Source organism: Physella acuta, unplaced genomic scaffold (assembly GCF_028476545.2).
Source record: "Physella acuta isolate Inbredline_101_S28 unplaced genomic scaffold, ASM2847654v3 ptg000185l, whole genome shotgun sequence".
Lineage (NCBI taxonomy): Eukaryota > Metazoa > Mollusca > Gastropoda > Physidae > Physella > Physella acuta.
Window position 1 is genome coordinate 534,993 of NW_026731704.1, and position 19,150 is coordinate 554,142.

Consider the following 19,150-nt stretch of genomic DNA (forward strand, 5'->3'; position numbering starts at 1 on the left):
TGTGGTGATTAAAGGAAAAAAAGAACGTCGACTCGATGAGTTTATCTTAGAGGATCTGTTTACTTGTGAACTGAACATAAACCGTTCTCAAATTATTAATGTCTACAACTTAGGGAAACCAAGCGAATGGTTTGTCTCACTAAACTCTGATGAAATGTATAACTCTCTACATCTGGCAGTGATATGTGAACATTCAGATTATTGTAGTAGCATGTTGCTGTTGCATGTGGATAAAAATGGCCAGAGGGGTCACCCAAAATGGGTACCCCCCTACCATTATGATCAACAAAATCATGATTGAAATATCAGAACCAGGCACAATTTTGTCAACTCTCAAAATTGGCAAAAGCGACAAGTGGGCAGTCGATTTCAGCCCAAACGCTCCCCTAAAGGATCTACCCCATTACATTGACCTAGAATTCGGTGGGGAAACCTACACCCTGTTACTACAACTCAACGGCAGGAGGTCGATATGCCCCGTTTGTGGCACAACCAAACATGGACCGGCCGCCTGCCGAAGCCTCTATGTAAGGGAGAGATACAATATATATATATATATATATATATATATATATATATATATATATATATAGACAACGAAGGAACTTATTACTACAATGATCTACTTATTGACGACAGCGAAGATGTGTCTGACGACGCCGCTAAAATTGAACCAGCCCAAGAACCAGCTCAAGAATCAGCTACAGCTACAGCCTCTACCACAGAAGATGAATGGACAAAAGTTCAGGGAAAAAGAAATAAGCCTTCACGGAAAAAAATAAATAAATCGGGAGTGATCTCCCCAAAACTTTCTCGAATATTTTTATATAAAATAACAGGAAATGGGAACTCCATTTTAAATACTAAAAGTTTTTAAAATAGAATAAAATCTCATAGAAAAAAGAATTGCACACCAAGTGAACGCCAAATGAAATGTGCATAATAGTGCGCAATATTATCAGTACTTTATAAATTTACATGCGTTTTTTGAGAAATCGGAAATAACGTAAATTAGTACTTCCAGTCAATGGAAATTACTCAAAATTTTACAAAAGGTAGATAATTAGATCTTTTACTTACATGTGAAATTTCATATATCTATTTGAAATAATACTCACGTTATACGCTTTTGAAAAAATCAAAGTAGAAAAAATACCACTTCTGGTTATCGGAAATCGCTCAAAAGTTTATACGTATCTACAATTTTGATAAAATACATATATACGAAATTTCATCAACCTAGCTGTAACATAACTCAAGGTTACACACACACAAACACACACACAGACACACACACAGACATACGGACAAGATTGCAATATTATGTTTTTCCGTATCAGTGAGGTGTAAAACGTCGAGATTTGTAAAAATCTCGTTTTTTTTTGCACGATTACAAGACTTTCTCTATACTTCGTATATACGAGAAAGTAAAAAGATAGTTTTCATAGCAAAGAAAATGAACACATCATTGAAACCGACACCATCTATAGCCCTACACGACCAACCCCAACACGCCTAACGACAAAGGAAAGAACCACAACAAAAAGGAAAACTTTTACACCGCCTCCACTAATCCAAAAACAGACTAAGGCAGACCAGGTGTTAAAAGCAGTGTAAGTTACCTTACAATCATAACCCTCAACATACAAAGCAATTTTTAAAAGTCTTTTCAGCCGACCTAACTCCCCTCCTTTTAGCTACCTTTAGAGAAATGTTTCTGCTAGAACAATGCCACGAAAATTTCAACAGATCATACATAACATTAATACGCAAACCCATAACCAATCCTAAACTAACCCAAAACTATAGACCTGTATCTCTCTTAAACACTGATTCCAAAATCCTAACCAAAGCTTTAGTCTCCAAAATTGAACCACACTTGCATAAAATTATAAATGTAGATCAATAATGCAACATCACAGGTAGTAACATACAAAATCACAATCACTTAATTATAGACATCTTCCACTACACACACGAGAAAAACACTCAAGCATGCATACTAAATTTAGATCAAGAAAAAGCTTTCGACCGTGTAGCTCACAAATACCTTCAAAAAATCTTAGAAGCAAACAATTTAGGACAATACGCAGTCTATAATTTATTTTCTACTTTTTACTGCATTATTACATAAAAGCTTGTTATTAAAACGTTTTTTATGATTTTTTTTATTGCATTTATAGCCAGTATTGTAAAATGCGACGGATAGCTTGATATAACGATTATGCTAAATGAATATATTAGTTTTATGAAATAAAACAAAAGTGTTTAATATTTCTGGGCTTAACATCAACATTGAAATAGTTAGCCACCGATTTGACACTCCAACATTCACAATTCAAATAACACATCAAAACATAGAAAAAATATTATACACAGAATGAAAACATGAAAATAAAAAATTAGAATAATTGGGAATTTATCTTGGGTGATGTTCCCCTTAAATGGGTGCATTTTAAATTGTCTTCATTTCTACAATAGACCTTTAAAACATGTTAGATTTGACAAAAAAAATGCTTCTTTAAATACTAGACCCATCGATTGTTAAATGGACAACTACCAAAATAACATTAATTGCATGCTAAATCGGCCCGCTGCATTTCATAACTTTAAAACCACTACGAAAAATAAACAAGCAAGTTCAAATATAGCTTAGGAATACACTCTTATGGGACATCTAACGTCTGCCCTATCGAAAGCAGTTTAACGTGTATTCCATCAGTTTCAGTCAGTGGCAACGCCAGGTTGGGTGTTACCCGGTGTGGCAACTTATGGTGTCACCCCCCTTATTTTGAATATATTGCCCCCCCCCCCGGTACAATTTTAAAGTGCTCACATCTAATACCAATAATGTTTTGTCTATAGTCTACATGTTAATACAGCTGGGTGTAGCGTTGTTTTCTCTATAGCTTGCATGTTAACGTCATGGTGTAACCCATCCCTCCCTCGTTAGGATTGTAATTATGTCCTTAAAATAATTTTTAACTCTAATGAACCACTCATTGAACTCGAAAAATATATATTTCTTCTACATCTTGCATTTTTTTGTCTTGGTGTCACCCCCCCCCCCCCCTTAATGTTATCACCCGGTGCAATTTGCACCCCCGCCCTCGCCTAGCGACGCCTCTAGTTCAATATAATAATCCTTTGTATTACGTGTGCCCTTCCCCTAGAGTTCTAATGTTAGATAACTCTATATATCTCTTAGATATCTCTATAACTATTATTTGAAAATAATCTAAAAAAAATACGTTTCTATGAAAACATAGTAGGTTTATTGTCTGACTAAGATTTTAGCGACACAAGATAAACTACCCCATAGCTTGAACACTTCGATTCGATAGTTTTAATAAGATTCATAGTTTTTCTTCGTTGGCTGCTTGAATATGCTACCTTTTGAATTCACTAAACAAAGTGTACATACCTAAGTGTGACAACAACAGCATTCAGTGGATAAGGTGGAAAACAAACCGTAAAGTATAAGTCTCTGCCTAAGAAATGTGTTTGCTTACAGCGGTAGATCCTAACGGCCTAGATGAAATAATACACACGGTATTATACTTTACAACGATCAACTTTGATTGTATTAGATGTATGTTCCCGTTCGCATAACATGTATTAGACGTATGTTGAAGTTAACCATCTTATATGAATTAAATCATGCTACATGTCAGAAAGAAGTATTACTATAGTAAATCTGTATCAGCCCTCACAGACTGATAATAAAAACTGTGTTATTAAAAAAATATATTTGTCATTATATATTCGACCGTTTAACCAAGCATTACAGTCAGTCATACATTTAAAAAAAAAAATTCGTATCGAATTGTATTCTTCTCTCGTATCTATCCATTAATGTATGTTTATATCCACTTGTATAACTTTTATAACTCCCTTTAAACTGCGGTATAAACAAGCAAAGTCTAGATTCAACACATTTATTCAAGTTTGGGGGAATAAAAAAAAAGATTTAAAAAAAAAACCGAGTGAATCTTACGGACCTCTTAACGTTTGTCTCCCCTCCCCTAACTCACATCCAACAAAAGTAACACACATCTTACAAAGCATAACACCGAACCGCTCAGGACACGCATCACTGCCCCTGTAGTCTCATCTCAACACTCCCCTATCCTTTTATCGCCCTGTCCTCATGACCCCCCCCCCCCACCCAAACATCGCACCGTGCCCTTACATTTCTTCACTTCCTTATTTATGTTCTTAATATATTACATTCCATTATTATTATTCATCCCCGACGGATTTCCTCTCTCTTCATACTAACATAACTACATGAATATAATAAGTCTTTTGATTTCGTTTACATCAATTTTTTTTAAATTTGATATTTTATTTTACTTATTATTTTACATACTAGATTACACATACACTTGCTGATGTTATTTGTTTTATTGATAAAAAAAGAGTATTTACCCAAGCGTCATTTGATTTTTTCGTTAAAAACATAATTGCTGCAATACATCTTCTATATGAAGATGCTGTCCCCGAGGTTACTGTGGTAAATTAAAAATAAATGTACCAGGTCTTAAATTTTCGGATGATGTTTCTTAAGATAAATGTGACTTGAACATAAACAATATCAGAACCAGTCATCTCCTAAATTAATATGCTTAAATATACTGAATGATCAGGCCGTTGGTTTTGTTTTTGTAACAATGTGGGTTAGATGTCATGAATTGAACTGAGCTCAGTTGAACTAAAGTATATTGTTAAAAAAAATTAATATATTTAACTTTTTGTTAGTTTGAGTTGTTTCCCATGTCAATTTATAAAAGCGCTAAGGGAATACACCTATATATTTGTTTACAACTTTTGTTGAAATGATTTGTCACTTAACTATATAAGACATTCAATGCAAAATGTGAAATTGAAAGTGAAATTTAATTATCATAGATAAAACTGTGTTAACATTATATGTTTCTTAGAGATTAGATGTATCAACTGACACGACTTGAATGAGAAAACTGAAAAGAAAAAATTAAATGAAGGATTACAAGACGTATGAATTCATGTAATTTATAGTCATTCCTTGCGTCCAATGTTTGTCAAATAGATGTTGGCGTTTTCAATCTAGAAAGTTATTGTAGTTAGACGTTAATAAGTACTATTTAATATTTTTAAAAATAGTATAAACGTAATCTGTTTTAGTTTTGAAATCTGTTCTGTGGTGGATTAGTTAATTTTGTGAACAGGTAGGCATGGTGTCTTTATGTTTCAACTTATTAGTGGTTGATTTCTTTTTGATCAGGTGGGCATGTTGTCTTTATGTTTTAACTTATTAGTGGTTGATTTCTTTTTGATCAGGTGGGCATGCTGTCTTTATGTTTCAACTTATTAGTGGTTGATTTCTTTTTGATGAGTTGGTCATGGTGTCTTTATGTTTCAACTTATTAGTGGTTGATTTCTTTTTGGCCAAGTGGGCATGGTGTCTTTATATTTCAACTTATTAGTGGTTGATTTCTTTTTGATCAGTGGATCATGGTGTCTTTATGTTTCAACTTATTAGTGATTGATTTCTTTTTGTTCAGGTGGGTATTGATTTCTTTTTGATCAGTTGGTCATGGTGTCTTTATGTTTGAACTTATTAGTGATTGATTTCTTTTTGATCAGTTGGTCATGGTGTCTTTATGTTTGAACTTATTAGTGATTGATTTCTTTTTGATCAGGTGGGCATGGTGTCTTTATGTTTCAACTTATTAGTGACTGATTTATGTTTAAAGGTATACGTCACGTGGGTAAATATTTTATTTGTTTTATTGTGTTTTGCGATGTAAATTACATCCACTGATGTGTGTTTGGTGTTTGTCACGTGACTCTCTTTGGTTAGTCAATGGGTCATCCTCATTGGTTCATTCAGACTTGACCAATGGCTAGATATACAATTATAACATATAACATATAACATAATTTTATTGTCTGTAATCTTGACTGGTATTTTGTGTTATTAAAAGCGTGTGTATGATTTATCAAAGCTAGAGGATTAGTGTTATTGTTAATGTGTTGCTAAGTTTTACAAGCTCTTTTACCAGACATGATTATAATGGTTAGAAAACTAAATGAAAACGCACTTGCTACTTGTAATAATCAATACAATAAAATACGATGAACATCGCCCTAAATATTACCGATAGTGTACCGATATATATATATATATATATATATATATATATATATATATATATATATATATATATGTGTGTGTGTGTGTGTGTTATTTATTTCGTCTGAGATTATGTATGTTGAGATCATGTGTGTACATTCGAAACGGGTAAAATAAAACATTACATGATTATTTCCCTATTACTCAAACAATGTAGTTATAGTACTGTAGTATTCAAACATACTATAGAGAGATGTTTTGTATATTATTGTGTGTACATATAAAATGACTGGATATAATACAAAACTTAAGTTAGTGTGGTCGCTGTAGGTTGTCGTTCAAGAGATATTCATAGATGTATTTTTACTGCCTCGTTCAGGTCTAGACATTTTATACTGTGTTGTGTGCTGGCTCGTTGAATGGATGCTAGATTTCAAGTTGTGCTTTTAGCAATGTATTTGTTGTAAAGACATAGCCTAATCCTTACAATGTAACAACTAGGTTATTCAGATGTTTTATTGAAACCTGTCCTAGAATGTTTATCTCTCTTGATATTTTGCAGAAGCAGGGCTTATTTTCACCCTTTTTGTCTTAGTCACTTAGCGTCTACATTTTCGTAGTAATTCTATTATCAACCGCAACCCCCCCCCTCCTCTATTTTTATTGTAATGCACTAAATGTATAAGGGATATAGACGAGTAAATCTTAATGCAGAATATCATAGTTTGTTTTTTTTCCTTCTTTGATACACAACGTTTAGCTAAAATGTTATGCTAATTTTAATATTCTCATTACGTTTGTAACAAGAAAAATGCCATCTGGCAAGTATGAGAACGATAAGTTGGTGACCTACTTACAAGGTCAATTAAATGTCAGAAATAAGATTTACTCTTGTGAATCTCTATCCGTGCTCACAAGCCAATGACAAACACTGAAATACTAAAGCTAACACTTAGACAATACACTATTACGCTGCTAATTGCATGTATGTTGTAAGAAAAAAAAAATGATTTGTTTATTATGGTAGTTCTGTACGGCTTAGTTAAAAGACATCGACATAATATAAGACTACGGTGTCGTTGTCTTGTGTTTTAACCCGTGTCCTGTTACCATGGCAACAAATATGACTGCCGAAATGAAGGAAACACAATCATGTTTACTTAGAAGGTGCGTATTGACTAGATCTTAATATATCTTGTCTCTGTTCTTACTACATCAGAAGCTCTTTCAAATTTTAGTTCAACAGAACCATAAGCAAAATGCACAAGACGTTAGATAAAAATGTGTAATATGTCATATTTAATATTGTTAATGTCATTTTTAAAACACAAATATTATTGAACGTTAAGGTAAATGTAGCTAATTCCTTGTTTAATAGTGTGTCTACCGTTGCTTTAGTTTGGTGTTATAATAATAACACTTGTAAGATACAACATCAGTTTGTTCGATTTAGTATTCAACTTTCCATTATCGGCTGTTGAGGACCAATACATCTTTGTAAAAATAATATTTCATTTAGACATGCATTTTATTTCGTTAAAAGGTATTATAATAAATCTGCAATCTACATTGAACGGCAAACATTGTTCAAAGTTAACTGTTAGATAGTCTTAAAAAATAAATCTGTCAAAGAAATTGGTTTATGATTTATACTTAATGCTTAGAATAATATTAGGCACTCTGACGTAAAAAAAATTTGCAGACTATCAGACACAACCATTTTTTTGTGCACAATAAAATCTTACACAAGAAAGATTAACTTTCTTTTTTACCTTTAAATCTTTGAATGTTGCTAAATTAAAAGAAATGGAAAATAAAATTTTAGTTAGTTCAATCAACTTAATTATAGTAACTATATGGGAAATAACTCTTACACTGACGACATGCCAATTTACTAATTATATCATTCGCATTTTATTTTAAAAAGACAACCTGAATTATTCACCGATTTTGTGGTTTGTCCTTATTTCGTTCTTTACTTTTTATTCTCTGTTTAATTTCTTCTTCTGTGTGTTGTTATAAGCGTATATTGTTTAAGATTATAAAGAGTCTTGATTGTAATTAAAAACAAATATTCCAACAGAAGATGACACCTATTTGCTTATGTTTGGTTTAGCAGTTTTTATATTATGCCATGTACTTGGCCTATCACCCTGTCAACTAATTGGTTTCGCACACAGTGCATGTGGCTTCTGTTTCACTAACACGCGCTTGTTTTAATGTTATCTTATGTTTTATTATACTTGCATACGTGTGTCATGCTAAAAACGTTAGTACTGAAAAATAAGCATCACCTTTTTCTCGCTTAATTATGTATAGCTTTAAAAATAAAACAATGACTATAACGAATTACTAAAACAAGGTTAGCACGTAATTAAGCACTTTTGGAAATAAGGAAATATGTGTCTGGGTACTTTTGGTACCACATTTTTTTTTAAAAACGGTTGTTACATTTTGTTTCCAAATTGTGTTTTTTTTTTAAATTGTAAAGTACTATGCATCTTGCTTGCGATATCTTCTGTATGCATCGCGGTTGACACAATTGAAGCGTATTTTACTTTTTTAGATGTTTATAATTATCTTATATTTTGCTATAGGCCTACACTGTGTATGGGTAATAATCGTATACTCAGCATGTCAAGTGTATTAAGGACAAATGCAGTATGTCAGTTTTTTTGTGAAATCGATGTACATTTCTAGTTATATTGTTGATAATACAATGTTTAAACAAAATATTTAGCACTATTTAATGGAATATTATAAACTCATTTTTCTGAGGTTATGTTTTTTGGACATAATGCATGTATTCTCTATACACTCGATTTGTGAGTTCAAATTATAGTCTAATAATAGCTAACATTAGCTGAAATAACGCTAACCGATATGCTTAGTTCTAATTTTTTATTGTTTTATGTTTTATTTTCTTTACTTTCGAACTTTAATTCTGCTACACACAAACACCTTTGACGATAAACGATTTTATAATTCCAGGGGTGTTCTCTTTTAAACAAGTATATATTACACCACTAATATAATGCTACTAAGATGTTAGGAAGCAGGCTGATCAATTTTATTCTGTTTAAAACAATAGTTTTAAAAAGCTTAATGAAATCATGGACCCAAATTCAACCGTTTCACATGATCAGCAATAATGGCTTAATGAAATCAGGGACCCAAACTCAACCATTTCACATGTTCTGCAATAATGACTTAATGACATCAGGGACCCAGACCTTTTTAGATATAGCAAACTCAACGTCTTTTTAGATGTGAACATCTGGCTTTTTGTGGCGATATGTGACAGTTGGGACAGGATGGGGGGGGGGGGCGGGGCGGGGGGGGGGGGATATGTTTAATAAAATAAAAACAAAAAAATCCATACTAGCCACATGTTGATAGAGACAACACAATTGACAATGACAGAAGAACGTTTGAGATATATCCTGGTTTTATGTTTATATTTTGGAAACTATTTCTGATCCAGAAATATGTATTATCATATTTATCTCGACAACTATATCTGAAGAATTAAAAAAGCAATATCAAAATAAACTGAACAGTGCAAAATATATCCGCCTACCATTTGATGCTTTTTTTGCTTTGTCAATGCTTTTTTAGGACCGCTATACGGGTAATAGGTACACTTTTTTATTATGTTATTTCTTAATCGCTCTGCTTTTATTTTATTTTTTATTACACATTAAATTATTGATTGATTGGAATATTTAAAATAAAAGTTCTAATTCCGGTATCACATTTATTATTTTAATGTGTGATGACAGATAATAGACTGTTTTGATGTATTAATTAAATCATGTCATGAGGACTGTTTAAGTGATCTCATTATATGATTGTTTAATTAAGCTTAGCTATCAATATGTTATTTCATTTTTGTTAACACCATAGTTATGTGTGCGATAGAATGATACATGATTGTTTTTAGAATTATACATCACAATTCGTTCTAACTAGTTAATGATTGCTGTTGTCACAGTTCAGTAGGCATATTTAAATGTTTTTAAATGTATTTTTTTTTAATTTTCCCGATTAAGACAAGTTTTTAAAGCGACCTTTTGCCTCTCATGTTCACTTTTGTTTTACAATTTTCATTATCTTTTTGTTAGGACTAAAACTGTTTTACAATAATGTTTATTATTTCTTACATATACAAAAAAATATATTTTTTGTTACATAATAAATTATATATAATAGTCACGCATACAACCCAATGCAAGGTAAAGTGGTATAATTTGAGATATGCGCGTGTCTTGAAATACATGTTTTAATTACGCTTTCAGTTTGCACATTCAATTTTTTTCACTGTATAAATCTTATCTCCAAGAAACTTATATTTTGGACTCACATTCGTGCATGCAATTTACAATGGACAAGTAATTCCATATCAAACTTTAAATGTCAAATAATGTTTCAACACTAATATTTCTTCTCAAATTTGAAATCAAATCATAAGATTATCTCCCTTAGACATTTCTAAAAGTATAAGTGGGAGTTAACTAAAACTAGTTGGAAGTAGAAAAAAAAATGAATTTACAACAATCTACGTTATTAAAAAAGATAAAGCATGCACATTGTTTATGTAAAGAACAAAACACACCTGAGAAGAGATATAATAAACAACAAATAAAAGATGCCCGTAATTTTAAAAACTAGAGTTGTATCACAAACCACCCGTGGAGGAGTAGGTGTTAAAATAATCTCGCTGTTTATTGTAAATGTTTAAAATCTTGATATGTATATTTTTAGACCACCTGGGTGTATTCGTGTATAAAACAGTGGTTACACATTGTTATAAATAAGCATACTTTATAGTATGCGCTTAATTCTGAATTTCTTATAAATGCGGTACATTTATACAGATAGCTGAATATATCATGAATTAAAAACTCAACTAGTGTATGTGTATATGCGTATCATGATGGTTTGTCTTTCATTGATAATTACATGGGCTAGTGTGTTAAGTTTACTGTTTATATGTAGCTTTACCTGGATTGTGCCTTTAAAGAGGTTGGGCTATGGTTAAGTTTGGTCGTTTTTTATGACAACACCCCGGCAAATGATAGTTAATAAAGCTAATATTTCCAATTAAACGTCTTTGAACTGTAATAACAGAGTAGTAGTAGATGTGTTGACGCTAACGTTCAATGAACTGCTACTGTCATATACCATTTTGTGGATCTTTATAACTTCTATTTAGTCTTCACAAAAAAAAAAAAAAACATGTCATTACGGCCACAATAAAAATAAAACAAGAGTTATATCATTTTAATTAATTTATTGAAACAGCAAGGAATGAAAATAATAAGAACAGTGATGTTTTTTTAATAAGTTGCATTTTTTAAACTATGCCTGACTGTAAAACTTGTTAAACGGTCAAATATAAAATGACAAATATTTTTTTTTAATAACACAATGAAGGATAATGCTATGAAATGAACTGGTCTGATAAACTGAATTTACCCTGAACATCAGCATACGTGAGCTCACATAAGATGCTGGTTGAGGTGTAGGCCTGTGTAATGTGAAGGAGATAGACGGCGGAACTTAATTTGGTTCATTTACTCATTTTTATTGCTAAACTATTTCGTTCACTCATTAATTTACTCGTTACACTAATAACGCTACACTTTATCCAGAAACTAATTATTCACCGAACATGATTGAAGCATAATATGTCTAAAATTTTGTGTGGCTTTTGTTTGGGTTAGACCAGCGATGTGTGGACGATATATGTTGGCAAGTTTGTTTTCTGCCTAAAATAGCTATGGTAGTGTCCATTTTTTTGTCTATGTAGTTTAATTCGATAGCATGTGGATTATCTGATGGATTTACAAGGTGTGTGACGTCCACACACATTTCGGATTTTAGACAAACCCCTCTACAATGTCCACACGATTCTGATTTCAACGATGACCAGCCCACCCCCTTTCATAGGCATCACTTCGAGCCCTATGTTTTACAAGTGTAACCATGGTAATAATGTCTGCCAAAATGAACGAAAAAGATTGTAATTTACTTAGAGAAGTTTGTGGTTTAGTAACAAATGTGAACTTTTATTAGATGTGGAACCCTAACAGCTTCATGTCGTGTACATTAATTTATCGACTCGTGCCTGCCTATCGTAGTAACGGCCACTTGATTACACTGTCTTGAAGGTTTATATTGTAAAGGTCTCTGACTTGTGTGTTTAATAAGCAACATGCATCCGGCTTTGTCTGGATTTAGGAAATATACTACATTTCCAATTTAAATGCCAATATGCAAATATCTTTGGCTATTATAGTAATATCCACGTTAAGACATTCTATTGAACGTTTATACTTAATAGACAACATGCATTATTACAAAAAAAGCTACTCATTTAAAATCACAGGTTAAGTGGTTTTTTATTTTTATATTTGAAATGCTACGCGCATTGACTAAATCTTGATAGACGTTGTCTCTTGGCTTATTACATCAGCAGCACTTTCAAATTTAAGTTCAACAGAACTATCAGCAAATTCCACGAGACGTCAGATAAAACGATGTACATATGTCATATTTAATATTTTTATTGTCATTTTATAACATAAATATTATATAACTTTAAGGTAATTGTCGCTAATTCTTTTTTTTAATACAGTGTCTACTCTTGACTTAGTTTAGTGTTATATTAATACAAGTTATAAGATACAACCCACAAGGTTTATACAAGAGCTCTCATAACAGAACAAGTTGTTCTTTATTCAACATTGACAAACTTCCCACACTTGTCTGAGTATTGAAAAGATTGTTTTAGTTTCTATAGGTATGGGAAAGGGGTGGGGGGTGGGGGGCAGGGGGGGAGTGATGTCGCCTGATTATATCGACAACAGGTAACTGGGACTTGTTTACAGTGTCAGGTTAATCGATTTTATTGCTGCATTGGCTCGTGAGGAGCACTACATCTTTGAAATAAAGACATTTCTCTCTTACATGTATGTTTTTTTATTAAAATTAAAAGGTATCAAAAGAAATCAGAATCCTGTAATGTCAAATCAGACGCAGCTGTTAGCTAGTGTTTAAAAATATATCCATTAAATAGATTAGTTTATGTGTATATTTGAGGCAACAAGTAATATTCAAAACCTTAATATATAAAAAGTGCAGAATAACAGTAATATAAAATAAGTTAACAGACAAAACAGTGAAACAAAATAATCTTAAACTTTGTTTGTAACTATCTATTCATTTTTTTTTTTCTAAATATAAATAATTTTGAAAATAAAATTTGAGTTATGTCAATTTATTTCATTATACTTTTTATATGGGAAGTAACTCTTATGCTTATTTACTTAATAAATCCTTCGCAAAATTATTTTTAAAAATGAAATTTAAATTTTTCCTTTTTTAATGTTTTTGTATTTATTTCGTTATTTTCCTCGTAAGTAAATTTTATTCTGTCTTTAATTTATTCAGCCCACATAAATCACAGATAAGCTTGGGCTTGTCAGAACAAGCGCTAAACAGTTGAGCATTTTATAGAAGATGACTGTTAATAGCAACCAAAACTACAGACCAGCTAAGTAGATAACTGTTTATAGTATGCAACCTGTCACCAACTCGATTTGTTGGATTTGTTGGATAGTATAGCTGCGGAACAGTACACACATCGTTTGTTACTTTGAAATCGAATACATTTATAAGAAATTGTGGCTAGAGGAATTTTATTTATTTTATTCAATAGTTCACAAATTAGAAGGTATCTATGGAAATTGTTAAAATAATAAATAATCAATAGATGTCGGAAAGTTTATTTTGAGTCGCTAAAATCTTGGTCAACACTAAACACATGTTTTCATAGTGAGGCATAGTTAGAGAATTTACACGATAATACTTCTACCGGTGAGTATTGCTAATACCAATGTCGTGATCCAAATATTAAAATTGTGTAATGATTATAAACGTATTTTCGGTGTATCTTTCTTTTTCTCTTTAAATTCCAAACCATTGATCTAAAGATGGCCGCCGCAATTTTAATTTCACGGTAAATGTAATTTTCAGTATTATCTAATTCCGTTGAGTGTCACAGTTTTTGGTGTAATAACTGTTGTTTTTTGTGTTTTTTATTTCCATTTTGCTGAATAAATTAAATTGTCTAAAAGTATATTAAAAAAATGTTGCTTGTATTTTATGTTGTGTCTACGGCGTAGTTACTGTAAATCTAACATAAGCAAGACTTATGGACCCAAGGTATCTAGAGGCCATTTTCCCTCTTTGAAAAAAAAAAATACTTCAACATTGGAATTTTAATATTGAATTATTTTTTGATAATTTAAAATAGAAAATAGAAAATGGAAATTAACTTTCTTTTCTGCTAAGGAACATATTATTTTTTTAAAATCCCTAAAAAATACATAAAATGAAAACAAAACACTTATTTTACGGGATACTACATAAAAATGCAAAAATAAATTTACTGTCAGTGCGTATACAAATGCAAAATGTGAAGGTTATTTAAATGATTCAAAATCTCTCCCTCATAATTATGTAGTAGTAGATATCTTGACTTCATACTCCGAAGGGGCCCACTGATAATTTTTGCATAAGGTCCCGAAAATCCTAGCTAGGCCACTGTGCTATGTTTCCATGCATGGTATGTTATTTTAACGTTTTCTTATTTGCTACTTCAGTGATACTTATTTGGGCGCCAAACCTGTAACTAAGTGATAATACAGATGAGTTTATTTTAATGCATTTTAGTGTCTATTTGGGCTTTTGTCACATTCGGGCATTTGTCACATTCGGGCTTTTGTCTCGTACGGGCAAGTGTCCATTCGGGCTTTTATCGCATTCGGGAAAGTGTCCATTCGGGAAATCAGCCTTCGGGCAAACGGCATCTGGGAAAGTGTCTTTCTGACAAAAAATACGGCTCCCATTTATATCCATCGAGTGTTGGATGTAATTGTATGCCTTTATAAATGTATTTTTAGTTCCTAGTTTATGTATAGTCGTTTAAGAGTGCGTTGTGTGTAGGCTCGTTGAATGGTTGCCTCTTTTAAGGTGTGCTTTTAGCGATGTATTTGTTGTAAAGAAAGAGTCTGGGGCTTCACAATGTCAACACTACGTTATGTTGGTGTTTTGTTGCAAATTTGTCCAGCATCTTCCAGCTTAATCTAAAGTATAATACGATTAAAAACGTCGAGTAATGTTGTGTGAGCAAAACAATATAACGATAGAAATCTGATTCTATGATTAATTATGAAGAATGTTTTACTTTAATTCTCTTTCCAATCTTCAAATAGGAAGCAATTAACTTAAACACTGAGAAAAAAATAAAACATTCAACAGTGTTGGTTATTCTAAGTTAAATCATCAAAGCTGGGCAATAAAGTCAACTCATTATTAGTTCTAGCTAAAAGTTTGAAATAAAGTTTTAACATAATGTTATTGATTTGCTTGTGTATAATACATATTAGATGCACAATAACAACATATTATAGTCTCAAGTGGGTGGAATATAATCTAAATTTCCTGTCGAATCTTCAGCCATTTCCAACTTTGGTTCAAATTTGAGCAGTAATTCTATTATCTACCACCCCCCTTCTTTTTATTGTAATGCACTAAATTTATAAGGGACATAAACGAGTAAATCTTAAAGCTGGATATCATAGTTGTTTCCTTTATTCTAGTTTCTCACTTCTTTGATACACTAAATTTAGTGAACTAATTTTAATATTCACATTCCGTTTGAAACCATACAAATGTCATCTGGTTAGTATGAAAACGACAAGAAGGTGACCTAATTACAAGGTCAGTTAAATGTCAGAAATAAATTTTACTATTGTGAATCTCTATCCGAGCTCACAAGCCAATGATAAACACTGCAAAACTAAAGCTAACAGTGAGACAATACAAACTGACGCGATTAATTATACGTGTTATAAAAAAAAACTGAAGCTGTTAATTGCATGTGTTATTAAAAAAAAGCTGTGTTTAGTGTGGTAGTTTTTTACGGCCTAGTTGAAATGGTTTCGCTTTTCCAGAGTTTTAAACCTGTATCCATAGCAATTATAATTGTATTCTTAAAAAAATATTTTTTAATCACGTACTGCGTTGCGTGTATTGAATAAATCTTGATTGATCTTGTCTCTGGGTTTACTACAGCAGCAGCACTTTCAAATGTTTGTTCAGCAGAACCATACGCAAAATGCACGAGGCGTTAGATAAAAAATGTGTACATATGCCATATTTAATATTATTTATGTCATTTTTATAACACAATTTTTTTTTTAAAATTTAACGGAACTCGCTTATTTCCTTGTAAAATAGCGAGTCTACTGTTGCTTTAGTTTGGTGTTATAATAAACACTTGTAAGATACAACCTCACTTTCTTAAATTTAGTATTAAACTTTCCATCATCGGCTCGTGATGACTAATACATATTTGCGAAATGCATACTTAATTCTGACATGTATTTTATTTAAATAAAACGTATTTTTTTTTTGCCTGAGACACGTAATTTAAAGCGTCAGTTGTGTGTTCGCTTTAGTATTACAGTTTTCATCATCGGCTTGTGAGGACTGATACAGATTTACAATAGTAATATTTCTTTCTTACTTGTAGCCTGCTTTCATTCGTTTAAGATGGTTTACTTATACATAGATCTAATACAAAACGTCTAAATATAAAGAAAAATTAAAATTAAAAACCAACCTGATACTGAAAATGCAAATGTGTAATTAAATGATGATTCAAGGGATTTTTTTCCTGGCGTGCGTGGTGGGCTGAGGGGAGGGGGGAGGTGGGTGGAATTTGGGTTTTTAAGTAGAGCTGGAAAAAAAAAAATTGGGATTACCGAGAATTAAAATTATACAAATTCTAAGCAATCGGAAAAGTTATGTTATTATAATGAGACACATCAAAGCAAACACTCTTCCCTTTCAAACATGTATACATCTATACAGTCCTCACACAGTTTCACTTTATTTTATTTTTTTTTAATTTTATTTTTTTAAATAAAATGTATGGAACTAAAACTGAAACACTGTCCGAACGCAATATGTTAAGAATTTTAAAGGTTAGAAAGTCTTTAAAAATGTATCTATTAATAAAGATGGTCTTCGGTATAAATTTAATGCTTAGAATAATATTTACTACTCTAGAAAGTGCAGTTAAAAAAACAAATCAATTTTTATTTTAAAAATAAAAAAAGGACTGAGATAGATCATTATTCTTTTTATCAATTAAATTATGGGATTTTGCTTAATTAAACTAATTTTAGAATTACAATTTGAGTTACTTTAATCAATTTCATTGTTGAAAGTATATGGGAAATAACTCTTACTCTAACAACATGCTAACTTACCTAATATATCATTCGCAACATTACTTTTAAAAGACAACCTGAGTTATTCATTTTTTTTTTATGTGTTTATTTTTTTCGAATCTTTCTTGCTAAATATTTGTTTATTCTGTATTTAATTTCTTCTTACGTGTATTGTCAGACCTCATCAGGCCTCATGCAAGTGTCCACTATATCAGTAAAATAAATAAAACGGACATTACCGATACGTTTTTGCTTGGCAGAACATGTGCTTAAGGAAAGTGTAATGCATATGTATCTATAAAATGTGTTTTAATCATAAATAATCATTAGATATGGGATAGTCTGTTTTCAGTGGCTAAAATTTTAGTGAAACTTTAAACACATGTCTTCAAAGAGAAGCATTATTAGAGGTGTGGCTTTATTTTTATTTGAACTTTCATACCGATGTATGTTTTCTTTGATTCAAAACGACAAAACCAATAGTGTTACATGCGTTTATATTTTTATTTATAAGAGTATATTGATTAAGATTATACATAGTCATGATTGTAATTTAACACATACATGACAACAGAAGATGATACACATGTGATTCTGTGTCGTTTAGCATTTGTATATTATCTATATATATAATTCTCTTCTGGGAGCCGTTAGAAAACAAGCTGCAAGCGCCTCCTTGCATTTCCCTCTCTTTCTCTCTCTATCACTATCACTACCACCCCCACCCCACCCCCACATTGTCTGGTGAGCTGTGGTCACGCTAATTGTTTACAAAGCTAAATGTTTACAAATCGTAGAGCCGTAGAGCCGGGTTTCTATTAGGGGCAGATAATTTAGTTAGATTTTAAACTTACAGGAGGTAACTAAGAAATAACTAAGAGGAGGCTGCTTTCACGGGGGGGGGGGGGGGGGAGGGGGGTGTAGGGTCGGGGTTAGGGGAAAGGGGGGTTAGTGTTTTAAAGCAAATATTTTCAGTGGCAGCATTGGTACTGTCGAATTCACAAATTATGAATTACTGAAAAGTAGAAAATAAAACAACTAAATAAATTCTAATATAATTATAGCTTTTAAATCAAACAAAGACTATAACGAATTACTAAAACAAGGTTAGCACGTAATGCATCACGTTTGGACATAAGGAAAGATGTGGTTTGGCACTTTCTAGTACCAAGCATTTTTTTAAGCGGTTGTTACATATTGTTTCCGCATTTTTTTTACATGCATGGTAATATGCTTCTTACTTGCCATATCTTCTGTATTCCTCGGGGTTAACATAATTGAAGCGTATTTACGTTGTGTAGATGTTTAGAATTATCTTATATTTGGCTGTATACTGTGTATGGGGTAGTAAACTTATACTCAACACTTGACATGTTGAGTATACGTTTACTACCTCATACACAGTATATAGCCAAATATAAGATAATTCTAAACATCTACAGAATGTAAAAATACGCTTCAGTTAAATCAACCCCGATTACTACAGAGGATATTGCAAGCAAGAAACATAGTACCATGCAATTAAAAAGAGACATTATTAGGAAACATACGATGATCTTTTGAACACTCAGAAATACACCACCATCATGAAACGGTCGCTTGCAGATTGACCTAACACTGGATTTGGGCAATATTAAAAATCCAACCATGAAAATAAAAACATCAATTACTTGACAGGGTAATAGGCCAAGTACATAGTATAATACAACAATGCTAAACGACATAT